Source organism: Chiloscyllium punctatum, chromosome 21 (assembly GCF_047496795.1).
Source record: "Chiloscyllium punctatum isolate Juve2018m chromosome 21, sChiPun1.3, whole genome shotgun sequence".
NCBI classification, from domain to species: domain Eukaryota; kingdom Metazoa; phylum Chordata; class Chondrichthyes; order Orectolobiformes; family Hemiscylliidae; genus Chiloscyllium; species Chiloscyllium punctatum.
In genome coordinates, this window is record NC_092759.1 from 64,102,399 (window position 1) to 64,115,901 (window position 13,503).

The following is a 13,503-nucleotide window of genomic DNA, read 5'->3' on the forward strand; positions in this document are numbered from 1 at the left end:
CCCATCTCTCTCTCTGTCACCCCCTCTCTCTCTCACTCACCTCTCTCTCTCTCTTGCCCTCCTCCCAAACTCGCCCACCTCCCTCTCTCTCTCTCACCCCCTCCCTCTCTCTCGCCCGCCTACCTCTCTCTCGCCCCCTCCCTCTCTCTGTCTATCGCTCCATCCCTCTCTCTCTCGCCCCCTCCCTCACTATCTCTCTCGGCCCCCTCTTCATACTCTCTCGCCCCCTCCCTCTCTCTCTCGCCAACCTCCCTCTCTCTCTCGCTCCTCCTCTCTCTCTCTCGCCCCTCACCCTCTCTGTCTCACACCCCTCCCTCTCTCTCACACCCACTGTCTCTCACGCCCCTCTCTCTCTCTCGCAGCTCTCCCTTCCTCTCTCTCTCGCCCCGTCTTCTCAGTCTCTCATTTGCCCCCTCCTTCTCTCCCTCTCTCCCTCCCTCTGTCTCTCTCGCTCCCTTCCTCTAACTCTCTCGCCCCATCCCTCTCTCTCTCGCCCACTCCCTCTCTTTTGCCCCTCCCTCTCTCTTGCCCCTCCGTCTCCCTCTCGCCCCCTTCCCTCTCTCTCTCCCGCCCCTCCTCTCTCTCTCCCCCTCCCTATTTCTCTCTCACTCGCCCGCCTTCCTCTATCTCACGCGCCCCTCCCTCTCTCTCTTGCCCATCCCCCTCTCTCTTGTCCCTCCCCCTCTCCCTCTCGCCTCCTCACCCTCTCTCTCGACCCTGTCTCTCTCTCTCGCCCCCTCCAACTCTCTCTCACCCGTGTCTCTCTCTCTCGCCCCTCCATCTCTCTCTCGCACCCCTCCCTCTCTCTCACCACTCTCTTTCGCGCTCCCCTCTCTCTCTTGCCACCTCCCTCTCACACTCTCTCTCGCCCCCTCCCTCTCTCTCTCTTTTCCAACAACCTCTCTCTCTCTCCACCCTCTGACTCTCTCTCACGCACTCCCCTCCCTCTCTCTCTCACCCCCTCCCTCTCTCTCTCTCGCTCCCCCTCCCTCTCTCTCACCTGCATACCTCTCTCTCTCACCACCTCCCTCTCTCTCTCGCCTCCTCTCTCTCGCCCCCCTCCCCATCTCTCCCTCGCCCCCACCCTCTCTCTCTCACCCCCTCCATTTCTCTCTCTCGCCCCCATCCCTCCACGACACTCACTCTCACCCCCTACCTCTCTCTGGCCCCCTTCCTCTCTCTATCTTATCCCCTCCATCTCTCTCTAACCCCCTCCCTCTATATCTGAGCCTCCTCGTTCTTTCTCTCGCCCCCTCTGTCTCTGTCTCACCCCTCTCTCTCTCTCTTCCCCTCTCTCTCTCACCCCGCCCCACTCTCTCACGCCCCACCTCTCTCTCTCCCTCTCTCTCTCGCTCTCCATTGTACCTCTCTCTATTGCCCCCCTCTCTCTGTCTCGCCTGCCCTCTCCCTTTCTCTCTCGCGCCCCCTCTCTCACCCCCTCCCTCCTTTCTCCCACTCCCTCCCTCCCACTCTCTCGCCCACTCCCTCGCTCTTGCTCCCCTCAATCTCCCTCTCATCCCCCTCCCCTCTCTCACTCGCCCACTCCATCTCGCTCCCGACACACCACCCTCTCTCTCACGCCCGCTCCTTCCCTCCCTCTCACGCCCCCTTCCCTCTCTCTCGACCTCCTCCCTCTCTCTTTTGCCCCCTCTCTCTCTCTCGCCCCCTTTCTCTCTCGCACCCATCCCTCTCTCTCTCGCACCTCTCCCTCTCTCTCTCGCCCCCTCCCTTTCACTCTCGCCCCCTTTCCTCTCTCTCTCGCCCCCTCCCTCCCTCCCTCTCTCTCGGCCCCTCCCTCTCTCTCTCACCCCTCCCTCTCTCTCTCTCGCCCCGTCCCTCTCTCTCTCTCTCGCCCCCTCGCGCTCTCTCTTTCTCTCACCCTCTCCCTCTGTCGCTCGCCCCCTCCCTCTCTCTCTCTCATCCCCTCCACCTCTCTCTCACGCTCTCCCTCTATCTCTCAGCCTCCTCCCTGTTTCTCTCGCCCCCTCTGTCTCTGTCTCGCCCCATCTATCTATCTCTCCGTCCCCCCCCACTTGCTCTCTCACCCCTCCCTCTCTCTCGCCGCCACCTCTCTCTCTCTTTCCTTCCCTCTCTCCATTGCCCCTGTCTCTCTATCGCCCCCTCCCTCTCTCTCTCTCGCCTGCCCCCTCCCTTTCTCTCTCGCACATCTCTCGCTCACCCCCTCCGTCCATCGCTCTTATCCACTCCCTCCCTCTCTCTCGCGCACTCACTCTCTCTTGCTCCCCTCACTATCCCTCTCATCCCCCTCCCCCTCTCTCACTCGCCCACTCCATCTCGCTCCCGCCACACCACCCTCTCTCGCACGCCCTCTCCTTCCCTCCCTCTCACGCCCCCTTCCCTCTCTCTCGACCTCCTCCCTCTCTCTCTTGCCCCCACTCTCTCTCGCCCCCTTTCTCTCTCGCATCCGTCCGTCTCTCTCTCGCACCCCTCCCTCTCTCTCTCGCTCCCTCCCTTTCTCTCTCGCCCCCTTTCCTCTCTCTCTCGCCCCCTCCCCCTCTCTCTCGACCCCTCCCTCTCTCTCTCACCCCTCCCTCTCTCTCTTGCCCCTACCCTCTCTCTCTCTCGCCCGCTCCCTCTCTCTCTCATCCCCATCCCCCTCTCACTCGCCCCCTCCATCTCTTTCACGCACCACACCCTCTCTTTCACGCCGCCTCGGTCCCTCCCTCTCTCGCCCCATTCCCTCTCTCTCGACATCCTCCCTCTCCGTCTTGCCCCCCTCTCTCTCTCGGCTCCTCCCTCTCTCTCTCTCGCCCCGTCCCTCTCTCTCTCTCACACCCTCCCCCTCTCTCTCACCCCCTCCCTCTCTCTCTTGCCCCCTCCCTCTCTCTCTCGCCCCCATCTCTCTCACCCGCGCCTTCCCTGTCTCTCGCCCCCTCTCTCTCTCGCCCCCTCCCTCTCTCTCACACCCCCTCTCTCTCGCCACCTCCCTCTCTCTCTCTCACCCCCTCTCCCTCTCACCCCCCTCTCTCTCTCGCCCCCGTGCCTCTCTCTCTCGCCCCCTCACTCTCTCTCGCCACCCTCCCCTCTCTCTCACCCGCCCCCCTCTCTCTCTCGCCCCCTCCCTCTCTCTCTCTCACCCCCTCTCCCTCTCGCCCCTCTCTCTCTCGCCCCCGTGCCTCTCTCTCGCCCCCTCACTCTCTCTCTCGCCCCCTCCCTCTCTCTCTCACCCCCCTCTCTCTCGCCACCTCCCTCTCTCTCTCACCCCCACACACTCTCGCCCCTCTCTCTCTAGCCCCCGTGCCTCCCTCTCTCGCCCCCTCACTCACTCTCGCCACACTCCCTCTCTCTCTCACCCGCCCCCTATCTCTTGCCCGCTCCCTCTTTCTCTCATCCCCTGCCTCTCTCTCACCCCCTGCCTCTCTCTCTCGCCGCCCCTCCATCTCTCTCTCGCAACCCTCCCTCTCTCCCTCACCCCCTTCTTGAAACCCCTCTCTCTCTCGCACCTCCTTCTCTCTCTCGCCCCCTCACTCTTGCCCCCTCCCTCTCTCTCTCGCCACTCTCACTCTCTCTTACCCGACACCCTCCCTCTCTATCTCGCCCCCTCCCTCTCACACTCTCTCACCCCCTGCCTCTCTATCTTGCCCTCTCTCTCTCTTTTTCCCGCTCCATATCTCTTTTGCCCGCTCCCTCTCTCTCTCTCGCACCCATCTCTCTATTTCTCTCGCCCCCCTCCCTCTCTCTCTGGCCCCCTTCCTCTTTCACTCTCACACCGCCCTCTCTCAAACACACCTTCCTCTCTCTCTCACCCCTCCCTCTCTCTCTCGCCCCTCCATCTCTCTCTCGCCCCTCCATCTCTCTCTCACACACCTTCCTCTCTCTCTCACCTCCCTCCCCCCTCTCTCAACACCCCCTCACTCTCTCGCCCCCTCCCTCTCTCTCACACACCTTCCGTCTCTCTCTCTCTCATCCCCCTCCCTCTCTCTCTCTCGCCCACCGTCTCTCTCTCTCTCACCCCTCTCCCTCTCTCTGTATCACCACCTCCCTCTCCTCCCCTCTCTCTCCTCCCCTCTCTCTCTCTCCCCTTCCCTCTCTCTCTCTCCACCCTCACTCTCTCTCTCGCCCCCTCCCTCTCTCTCTGTTGCCGCTTCCCTCTTTCTCTCGCCCCCTCCTTCTCTCTTTGTTTTGCCTCCTCCCTCTTTCTCTCACCAGCTCCCTCTCTCTCTCGCCCCCTCCCTCTTTTCCTCAACACCCTTCCTCTCTCTCTCATCCCCTCCAACTCTCTCTCACCCCCTCCCACTCTCTCTCACCCACCCGGCTCCCTCTCTCTCGATCCCCTCCCTCTCTCTTGGCCCCTCCCTCTCTCTCTCTTGCCCCTCGCTCTCTCTCTGTCTCCCCCTCCATCGCTCTCTCGCCTCCTTAACTCTCTCTCTCTCGCCCCCTCCCTCTCACTCTCACACACCCGCCTCCCTCTCTCTCTCTTCCCCCTACCTCTCTCTCTCACCTACCCCTCTCTCTCACCCCTCCCTCTCTCTCTCGCCCACTCCCGCTCTCTCTCGCCCCTCCCTCTCTCTCTCTCGCCCCTCTTCTCTCTCTGTTGCCCCACTCCCTCTCTATCACTTTCGCCCTCCTCTCTCTCTCTCTCGCACCCTCCTCCTCTCTCTCTCTCGCCTCTCCCTCTCTCTCGCCCCCACACACTCTCTCGCCCCACCCTCCCTCTCTCTCTCGCCCCCCACCCTCTCTCTCTCGTCCCCTCCCATCTCTATCGCCACCCTCCCTCTCTCTCTCGCCCCCTCTCTCTCGCCCCCCTCTCTCTCGCCCCCTCCCTCGCTCTGTCTCCCGCCTCCCTCTCTCTCTCAGCGCCTCCCTTTCTCTCTCTCACACCCATCCCTCTCTCTCTTGCCACCCTCGCTCGCTCTGTCTCGCCGCGCTCCCTCTCTCTCTCGTCCCAATCCTTCTCTCTCTCGCCACTTCCCCTCTCTCTTGCGCCTTCCCTCTCTCTCGCCCCTCCATCTCTCTCTCACCCCCTCCCTCTCTCTCACCCCCTCCCTCTCTCTCTCACCACCCTTCCTCGCTCTCTCGCCCCCTCCCTCTCTCTCACACCATTTCCCTCCATCTCTCGCCCCCTCTCTCTCTCTCTCACCCCACTCCCTCTCTCTCTCTTGCCCTCGTCCCACTCTCTCTCGCCCCCTCCCTCTCTCTCTTGCCTCCCCTCTCTCTGTCTCGCCCCCCTCCTCTCGCCCCCTCCTTCTCTCTCGCTCGCCCTCCTCCCTCTCTCAGCCGCCCCTCTCCCTCTCTCTGTCTCTCCCCTCCCTCTCTCTCCCTCTCACCCCCTCCCTCTCCACCACTCCCTCTCTCTCTCGCCTTCACTCTCTCTCTGCCCCCTCCCTCTCTATCTTGCCCCCTCCCTCTCTCTCGCGCCCCCCTCCCTCTCTCTCACTCTCGCCACCTCCCTCCCCCTCTCTCTCGCCCCCTCCCACTCTCTCTCACCCACCCACTTCCCTCTCTCTCGTCCCCCTGCCTCTCTCTCTCGGCCGCTTCGTCTCTGTCGTGCCCCTCCCTCTCTCTCTGTCTCCCCCTCCATCTCTGTCTCGCCTCCCTAACTCTCTCTCTCGCCCTCTCCCCCTCTCTCACACTCCCGCCTCCCTCTCTCTCTCTCGTCCCCCTCCCTCTCTCTCTCACCCGCCCCTCTCTCTCTCGCCCCCTCCCGCTCTCTCTCGCCCCTCCCTCTCTCTCTCACCCCTCTTCTCTCTCTGTTGCCCCACTCCCTCTCTATCCCGTTCGCCCTCCTCTCTCTCTCTCTCTCTCTCTCGCCCCCTCTCTCTCTCTCTTGCCCTCTCCCTCTCTCTATCGCCCCCCACACTCTCTCTCGCACCACCCTCCCACTCTCTCACACCCCCACTCTCTCTCACCCCCCGCCCTCTCTCTCTCGTCCCCTCCCTCTCTCTATCGCCACCCTCCCTCTCTCTCTCGTCCCCTCTCTCTCGCCCCCCCCCTCTCTCGCCCCCTCCCTCTCTCTTTCTCCCGCCTCCCTCTCTCTCTCGTCCCCTCCCTCTCTCTATCGCCACCCTCCCCCCATCTCTCGTCCCCCTCTCTCTCGCCCCCCTCTCTCGCCCCCTCCCTCTCTCTCTCTCCCGCCTCCCTCTCTCTCTCTCTCACACGCATCCCTCTCTCTCTTGCCGCCCTTCCTCTCTCTCTTGTCCCAACCCCTCTCCCTCTTGCCACCTCCCCCTCTCTTCCCCCGCCCTCGCTATCTCGCATCCTTCCCTCTCTCTCACACACCTCCCTCTCTGACCCACACACCTCTCTCTCGATCTCTAAGCCCTCCCTCTCTCTCTCACCCCTACCTGTCTCGCTCGCCCGCTCCCCCGCTCTCTCACCCCTTCCCTCTCTCTCGCCCCACCATCTCTCTGTCACCACTTCCTCTCTCTCTCACACCCCTCCTCTCTCTCTCAACACCCTCCCTCTCTCTCTCACCACCCTCCCTCGCTCTCTCGCCCCCTCCCTCTCTCTCACACCCCTTCCCTCTCTCTCTCGCCCTGTCCCTCTCTCTCTTGCCACTCCCTCTCTCTGTCTCGCCCGCTCCCTCTCTCTCTCTCTCGCCTCCCTCTTTCTCTCCATCCCTCTCTCTCTCACCCACGTCTCTCTCCATCTTGCCTCCCTCCCTCCCTCTCTCACCCCTTCCTCACTCACTCTCACACCACCCTCTCTCAAACACACACCTCCCTCTCTCTCTCACCCCTCCCTCCCTCTCTCACCCCTTCCTCTCTCTCTCGCCCGCTCCCTCTCTCTCTCGCACCTTCCCTCTCTCTCTCGCCCCCATACCACTCTCTCTCTCGCCCCACCCTCCCTCTCTCTCTCGCCCCCTCCCTGTCTCTCTTGCCCTCCTCCCACTCTCTCTCGCCCCGTCCTTCTCTCTCTTGTCCCCTCCCCTCTCTCTCTCGTCCCCCCCTCTCTCGTCCCTTCCCTCTCTCTCTCGCGCCTTCATCTCTCTCTCACCCCGTCCTCCTTCTCTCACCCTCCTCCCTCTCTCTCTCAAACCCTCCCTCTCTCTGTCGTCCCTCTCCCTCTCTCTGTCTCTCCCCCTCCCTCTCTCTCCCTCTCACCCCCTCCCTCTCCACCACTCCCTCTCTCTCCCCTTCCCTCTCTCTCTGCCCCCTCCCTCTCTCTCTCTTGCCCCCTCCCTCTCTCTCTCTCGCCCCCCCTTGTCTCACCCTCCTCCCTCTCTCTCTCAAACCCTCCCTCTCTCTCTCACCCCCTCCCTCTCTCTCTCTCACCACCCTTCCTCGCTCTCTCGCCCCCTCTCTCTCTCTCACAACACTTCCCTCTCTCTCTCGCCCCCCTCTCTCTCTCGCCACTCTCCCTCTCTCTCTCGCCCCCTCCCTCTCTCTCTCACCCCACACCCTCTCTCTCTTGCACCCCTCCCACTCTCTCTCGCTGCTCCCCCTCTCTCTCTCGCCCTCCTCCCTCTCTCTGTCGTCCCTCTCCCTCTCTCTGTCTCTCCCCCTCCCTCTCTCTCCCTCTCACCCCCTCCCTCTCCACCACTCCCTCTCTCTCCCCTTCCCTCTCTCTCTGCCCCCTCCCTCTCTCTCTCTTGCCCCCTCCCTCTCTCTCTCTCGCCCCCCCTTGTCTCAGCACCCTCCCTCTCTCTCTCATTCCCTCCCCCTCTCTCTCTCGCCCCCTCCCACTTTCTCTCACCCACCCGTCTCCCTCTGTCTCTCGTCCCCCTGCCTCTCTCTCTCGGCCGCTCCCTCTCTACCTCTTGCCCCTCCCTCTCTGTCTCTCTCTCTGTCTCCCCCTCCATCTCTGTCTCGCCTCCCTAACTCTCTCTCTCGCTGTTTTCTCTCTCTCTCTCGCCCCCTCCCTCCCTCTCTCTCACACACCCGCCTCCCTCTCTCTCTCGTCCCCCTCCCTCTCTCTCTCACCCGTCCCTCTCTCACTCACCCCTCCCTCTCTGTCTCGCCCCTTCCCGCTCTACCTCGCCTCTCCCTCTCTCTCTCGCCCCTCTCTCCCTCTCTGTCGCCCCACTCCTTCTCTATCTCTTTCGCCCTCCTCTTTCTCGCTCGCCCCCTCCCTCTCTCTCTCGCCTCTCCCTCTCTCTCGCGCCCCCCTCCCACTCTCTCTCTCGCCCCACCCTCCCTCTCTCTCTCGCCCCCTCCCTCTTTCTCTCCCCCTCCCTCTCTCTCACCACGTCCCTCTCTCTCTTGCCCCCTCCCTTGCTCTCTCGCCCCCTTCCCTCCCTCTCTCGCCCCTTCCTCTCTCTCTCTCACACCTCACTCTCGCTCTCACACCTCCCTATCTCTATCACCCGATCCCTCTCTCTCTCGCCCCTTCCCTCCATCGCTCGCACTTCCAGCTCTCTCTCACCCCTTCCTCTCTCTCTCACACACCCCTCCCTCTCTCTCACACCTTCCCTCTCTCACTCACCCGCTCCCTCCCTCTCTCGCCCTCCTCCCACTCTCTCTCACTCCCTCCTTCTCTCTCTTGCCCCCTCCTTCTCTCTCTCTCGCCCCCCACTTCTCTCGCCCCCTCCCTCTCTCTCTCGCCCCCTCCCTCTCTCTCTCGCCCCCTCCCTGTCTCTCTTGCCCTCCTCCCACTCTCTCTCGCCCCGTCCTTCTCTCTCTTGCCCCCTCCCCTCTCTCTTTCATCCCCCCCTTCTCGTCCCTTCCCTCTGTCTCTCGCCCCTCCATCTGTCTCTCACCCCTTCCTCTCTCTCTCAAACCCTCCTTCTCTCTCTCGCCCCCCCCTTGTCTCACCCTCCTCCCTCTCTCTCTCAAACCCTCCCTCTCTCTCTCACCCCCTCCCTCTCTCTCTCTCACCACCCTTCCTCGCTCTCTCGCCCCCTCCCTCTCTCTCACACCACTTCCCTCCATCTCTCGCCCCCTCTCTCTCTCGCCACTCTCCCTCTCTCTCTCGCCCCCTCCCTCTCTCCCTCTCACCCCACACCCTCTCTCTCTTGCACCCCTCCCACTCTCTCTCGCCGCTCCCTCTCTCTCTCTCGCCCTCCTCCCTCTCTCTGTCGTCCCTCTCCCTCTCTCTGTCTCTCCCCCTCCCTCTCTCTCCCTCTCACCCCCTCCCTCTCCACCACTCCCTCTCTCCCCTTCCCTCTCTCTCTGCCCCCTCCATCTCTCTCTCTTGCCCCCTCCCTCCCTCTCTCTCACACACCCGCCTCCCTCTCTCTCGTCCCCCTCCCTCTCTCTCTCACCCGTCCCTCTCTCTCTCACCCCTCCCTCTCTCACTCGCCCCTTCCCGCTCTACCTCGCCTCTCCCTCTCTCTCTCGCCCCTCTCTCTCTCTGTCGCCCCACTCCTTCTCTATCTCTTTCGCCCTCCTCTCTCTCGCTCGCCCCCTCCCTCTCTCTCTCGCCTTTCCCTCTCTCTCTCGCCCCCTCCCACTCTCTCTCTCGCCCCCCTCCCACTCTCTCTCTCGCCCCACCTTCCCTCTCTCTCTCGCCCCCACTCTCTCTCGCCCTCTGCACTCTCTCTATCATCCCCTCCCTCTCTATATGGCCACCCTCCCTCTCTCTCACACCCATCCCTCTCTCTCTTGCCCCCCCTCCCTCGCTCAGTCTCGCCGCCCTCCCTCTCTCTCTCATCCCCCACCCTCCCTCTCACCCACCCGCCTCCCTAGCTGTCTCGTCCCAATCCCTCTCTCTCTCGCCACCTCCCTGTCTCTCCTGCCCCCTCCCTCATCACTCGCCTCTCTCCCTTTCTCACCCACACAGCTCTCTCTCTCTCACCCCACCCTGTCTCTTGCCCGCTCCCCCTCTCTCTCGCCCCTTCCCTCACTCACTCGCCTCTCCATCTCTCTCTCACCACTTCCTCTCTCTCGCTCCCTCCCTCTCTCTATCTCTCACCCCCTCCCTCTCTCTCTCACCCGTCCCTCTCTCTGTCACCCCTCCCTCTCTCTCTCGCCCCTTCCCGCTCTACCTCGCCCCTCCCTCTCTCTCTCTCGCCCCTCTCCCTCTCTCTGTCGCCCCACTCCTTCTCTATCGCTTTCGCCCTCCCCTCTCTCACTCGCCCCCTCCCTCTCTCTCTCGCTTCTCCCTCTCTCTCTTGCCCCCTCCCTCTCTCTCTGTCGCCCCCTTCTCTCGCCCCCTCCCTTTATCCCTCGCCCCCTCCCTCTCTCTCTATCTCTACACCACCCTTCCTCTATCTCTCACCCCCTCCGTCTCTCTCTCGCCTCTTTCCTTCTCTCTGTCTCGCCCACTCCCTCTCTCTCTCGACTCTCCCTCTCTCTCTCACACCCTCCCCATCTATCTCACCCCCTCCCTCTCTGTCTCGCCCCCCTCTCTCTCTCACCCCTCTCTATCGCCCTCTCCCTCTCTCTCTCGCCCCCTCTCGCTCTCTCGCCCCTCCCTCTCTCTCTCTCTCGCCCCCGTCCCTCACTCTCTCGCCCCCCCTCTCTCACTCACCACGTCCCTCTCTCTCTTGCCCCCTCCCTCTCACTCTGTCTCGCCGCCCTCCCTCTCTCTCTCGTCCCCCTCCCTCTCTCTCACCCATACGCCTCACTCTCTCTCTCATCCCCCTCCCTCTCTCTCTCGACCCCTCCCTCTCTCTCTTGCCCCCTCCCTCTCTCTCTCGCCCCCCTCCCTCTCTCTCTCACCCACTCCCTCTCTCTCTCGCCCCTTCCCTCTTTCTCTCGCACTTCCAGCTCTCTCTCACCCCTTGATCTCTCTCTCACACCCCTCCCTCTCTCTCTCACCACCCTCCATCTCTCCCTCGCCCCCTCCCTCTGTCTCTCACAACTTCCCTCTCTCACTCACCCGCTCCCTCTCTCTCTCAGCCCCTCCCTCTCTCTCTCCCCTTCCATCTCTTTCTCTCTCTCCCTCCCTCTCTCTCCCGCCCCTGTCCCTCTCTCTCGCACCCCCTCTCTCTCGCCCCAACCCTCTTTCTCTCGACCCCTCCCTCTCCCTCTCGCCCCCGTCCCTCTTTCTCTACCGCCCCCTCCATCTCTCTTGGCCCCTCCCTCTCTCTCTCGCCCCCTCCATCTCTCTCTCACCCACCCGCCTCCCTCTCTCTCTCGCCGTTTCCTCTCTATCTCGCCCCTCCCTCTCTCTCACACACGCCCGCCTCCCTCTCTCTCTTGCCCCCTCCCGCTCTCTCGTCCCCTCCCTCTCTCTCTCGCCTCTCTCCCACTTTCTGTCTCCCCATCTCTCTTGCCCTCCTCTCTCTCTCTCACGCCTCCCTCCCTCTCTCTCTCGCCCCCTCGCGCTCTCTATCTCGCCCCACCCTCCCTATCTCTCTCGCCCCCACTCTCTCTCTCCCCCCCACTCTCTATATCTCGTTCGCTCCCTCTCTCTATCGCTATCCTCCCTCTCTCTCTCCCCCTCCCTCTTTGTCTCGGCCCCTCCCTCTATCTTTAGTTCGCCCCATCCCTCTGTCTCTCGCCCCACTCCCTCTCTCTCTCGCCCACCACCCTCTCTATCTGGGACCCCACTCTCTCGCTGCCATCCCTCCCTCTCTCTCTCGACCCCCTCCCTCTCTCTCACCCACCCGCCTCCCTCTCTCTCTCGTCCCCTTCCATCTCTCTCTCACCCCTTTCCTCTCTCTCGCTCCCTCCCTCTCTCTCTCAATCCCCTCCCTCTCTCTTTTGCCCTCGTCCCACTCTCTCTCGACCCCTCCCTCTCTCTCTTGCCCCCTCCCTCTCTCTCTGTCGCCCCCCTTCTCTCACCCCCTCCCTTTATCTCTCGCCCCCTCCCTCTCTCTCTCTCTACACCTCCCTTCTCTCTCTCTCGCCCCCTCCGTCTCTCTCTCGCCCCTCTCCTTCTCTCTCTCGACTCTCCCTCTCTCTCTCACCCCCTCCCTCTCTGTCTCACCCCCTCCCTCTCTGTCTCGGCCCCCACTCTCTCTCTCCCCCCTCTCTATCGCCCCCTCCCTCTCTCTCTGGCCCCCTCTCGCTCTCTCGCCCCCTCCCTCTCTCTCTCTCGTCACCTCCCTCTTTCTCTCCCCCTCCCTCTCTTCGCCCCCGTCCCTCTCTCTCTTGCCCCCCCTCACTCACCACGTCCCTCTCTCTCTTGCCCCCTCCCTCTCTCTCTGTCTCGCCGCCCTCCCTCTCTCTCTCATCCCCCTCCCTCTCTCTCTCGACGCCTCCCTCTCTCTCTTGCCCCCTCCCTTGCTCTCTCGCCCCCCTCCCTCTCTCTCTCGCCCCTTCCTCTCTCTCACACACACCTCACTCTCTCACCCACACATGTCCCTCTCTCTCTCACCACTCCCTCTCGCTCTCACCCCTCCCTCTCTCTCTCACCCGCTCCCTCGGTCTCTCGCCCCTTCCCTCTCTCTCTCACACCCCTCCCTCTCTCTCTCACCACACTCCATCTCTCCCTCGCCACCTCCCTCTGTCTCTCACACCTTCCCTCTCTCACTCACCCGCTCCCTCCCTCTCTCGCCCCCGTGCCTCTCTCTCTCGCCCTCCTCCCACTCTCTCTCACAACCTCCTTCTCTCTCTTGTCCCCTCCTTCTCTCTCTCTCTCACGCCCCCCACTTCTCTCGCCCCCTCTCTCTCTCGGCCCCTCCCTGTCTCTCTTGCCCTCCTCCCACTCTCTCTCGCCCCGTCCTTCTCTCTCTTGCCCCCCTCTCTCTTTCGTCCCCGACTTCTCTCGCCCCCTCCCTCTCTCTTTCGCCACCCTCCCTCTCTCTCGCCCCCCTCCCTCTCTCTCTCTCGCCCCATCCCTCTCTCTCCCTCTCTCCCCTCCCTCTCACCCCTTCCCTCTCTCTCTCCCCTTCCCTCTCTTTTTCTCTCTCCCTCCCTCTCTCTCCCGCCCCTGTCCCTCTCTCTCGCACCCCCTCGCTCTCGCCCCGACCCTCTTTCTCTCGCCCCCTCCCTCTCTCTCTCGCCCCCTCTCTCTCTCTCCCCCCCCACTCTCTATATCTCGTTCGCTCCCTCTCTCCATCGCCATCCAACCTCTCTCTCACCCCCTCCCTCTTTGTCTCGGCCCCTCCCTCTACCTTTAGTTCGCCCCATCCCTCTGTCTCTCGCCCCACTCCCTCTCTCTCTCGCCCCCCACCCTCTCTCTCTGGGACCCCACTCTCTCGCTGCCCTCCCTCCCTCTCTGTCTCGTCCCCCTCCCTCTCTCTCACCCACCCGCCTCCCTCTCTCTCTCATCCCCTTCCATCTCTCTCTCACCCCTTTCCTCTCTCTCGCTCCCTCCCTCTCTCTCTCTCAATCCCCTCCCTCTCTCTCTCGCCCCGTCCCTCTCTCTCTCGCCCCCTCCATCTCTCTTGTCCCCTCCCTCTCTCTCTCGCCCCTCCCTCTTTTTCTCAACACCCACCCTCTCTCTTATCCCCTCCCTCTCTGTCTCGACGCCCCTCTCTCTCTCGGCCCCTACCTCTCACTCTCGCCTCCTCCATCTCTCTCTCACCGACCCGCCTCCCTCTCTCTCTCGCGGTTTCCTCTCTCTCTCGCCCACCTCGCTCTCTCTCTCTCACGCCACCCTCCCTCTCTCTCTCTCGCCCCCTCACTCTCTCTCTCGCCCCCTCCCTCCCTCTCACCCCCCTCTCTCTCGCCACCTCCCTCTCTCTCTCTCACACCCTCTCCCTCTCGCCCC